Below are 2,056 nucleotides of genomic sequence, written 5' to 3' on the forward strand. Positions count from 1 at the left end.
GTAACGTCTTGGAGATGTTGTCCGACAGAACAGCCGCTCCGATTCTGCTGAGGTAAGGCATAATAGAGCCTAGGTCTCTCCCAGAACAGATTCCAATTATTTACAAAGAGCAATTTCTGTTCATTACACAATGACATTAATAATTCAATTAGTGCAAATAATCTACTGAACCTTTCCCATCCTTGTCTGTAAGAGGGAAGCGGTTCAGACACAATGATCGTTGCGTACCATCTCGACCAGGCTCCTGTAGTCCTTCAGAACCTCAGCCTGATGTCTTTCGCTCCCACGTTCAGCAAAACAGCTCCGACGCGCTCATCACTGTTCAGGATCTCAGGAACCTGTGCAGCAATATCAAGAACATGAGCACCAGGAAAGCAGTGAGTGCGCACCTTATCCTTACCTGAGGTAGCACGGAAATGATGGATCATGGACGTGCCGATGATCACAGCGTCATCGCGTTCCGACTCGCGAAGAGGGGAGAAGCGGTTCCGGGTCGAGATCTCGAAGACCAGGAGGGGCGGCAGAGAGGTTCTAGCTCTGGTCCTGGCTCGTGTCTTCCGCTGTATGATCCATGGTGTTGTGTCGAAGTGAATGAAGCCAGAGATGATCACGTCCTCCTGGGCAGAGAAACGCATGGAGTGGACAAAGTCAGAGTCAAAGAGTAACTAACCACTGACTTGTGAACATCGGCTTGTGATGTTTCAAGCACTGACCGCAGATGCAGCAGCTCACAGGCAGAGTCGTCTCTCCACAGGCGTCACTAAACGAGGAATAGACACAGTTTCAATATAAATGTTCCACACTAATCATATCAATTAAGTTTGGACAAGAAAAACTGTGATTTGGACTTTGACTTACTAGTCATGTCTGTAAATGGGAAGCAGTCCAGACATGATCGTTGCTTCAGGCAATGTGTTGCGTACCGTCTCGACCAGGCTCCTGTAGTCCTTCAGAACCTCAGCCTGATGTCGTTCGCTCCCACGTTCAGCACAACAGCTCTGACGCGCTCATCACCATTCAGGATCTCGGGAACCTGTGCAGCGACATCAAGAACATGAGCACCAGGAAAGCAGTGAGTGTGCACCTTATCCTTACCTGAGGTAGCACGGTCATGATGGACCATGGACGTGCCGATTATCACGGCGTCGTCGCGTTCCGACTCGCGAAGAGGGGAGAAGCGTTTCAGGTTCGAGATCTCGAAGACCGGGAGGGGTGGCGGAGAGGTTATAGCTCTGGTGCTGGCTCATGTCTTCCGCTGTGTGATCCATGGTGTTGTGTCGGTGCCGGACTGAATGAAGCCAGAGATGATCGCGTCCTCCTGGGCAGAGAAACGCATGAAGTAGACGAAGTCAAAGTCAAAGAGTAACCAAACACTGACTTGTGAGCATCAGCGTGTAATGTTTCAAGCGCGGACCTCCAAACCAGCAGCTCACAGGCAGAGTCGTCTCTCCACAGGCGTCACTAAACGAGGAATAGACACAGTTTCAATATAATGTTCGACACTAAACATATCAATTAAGTTTGGACAACAAAGACTGTGATTTGGACTTTGACTTACTATTTATTAGGTGTGCACAAATAATCTACTGAACCTTTTCTGTCCTTGTCTGTACATGGGAAGCGGTCCAGACACGATGATCGTTGCTTCAGGCGATGTGTTGCATACCGTCTCGATCAGGCTCCTGTAGAACTTCTTCAGAACCTCAGCCTGATGTTGTTCACTCCCACGTGCAGTACAGCAGCTCCGACAAACTGGAGTTGACGAACATCATTTTTCTCGAGACAAGCGTCCCGAGATAACAGCAGAAAACAGATGGGAAATAATTAGCATAGCTGAGGTCCATAAAGATTTCCCTTACACAGGAGTAGATTCAAGAGTTTTGCAGCATAAAGAATTTAAGTTTGACCCTAACTTTTATTTCTAGAATATTTACATTAATAAATAACTAATGCTAATTACAAGTAAGCGTCTAACAGTGTTGTTAATAAACCTTAAGCAAGAACTGACCACAGAGAAGTCATCTGAACAATTGTAAATACCATTCGAATGCTTATG

General features: G+C 47.1%; 1 long non-coding RNA gene across 1 annotated transcript; it reads right to left on the reverse strand.

Moving 5' to 3' along the window:
- Positions 1-230: 230 nt before the first annotated feature.
- Positions 231-1,315, reverse strand: LOC148971013 (uncharacterized). The gene is made up of 5 exons (XR_016146942.1): positions 1,096-1,315; positions 859-1,033; positions 714-760; positions 401-617; positions 231-338 (listed from the first exon to the last, which is right to left on the reverse strand). It is a non-coding gene; the product is annotated as an uncharacterized LOC148971013 (long non-coding RNA).
- Positions 1,316-2,056: the final 741 nt, after the last annotated feature.

This window comes from Pimephales promelas, chromosome 17 (assembly GCF_988280905.1).
Source record: "Pimephales promelas chromosome 17, fPimPro1.hap1.1, whole genome shotgun sequence".
NCBI classification, from domain to species: Eukaryota; Metazoa; Chordata; class Actinopteri; order Cypriniformes; family Leuciscidae; genus Pimephales; species Pimephales promelas.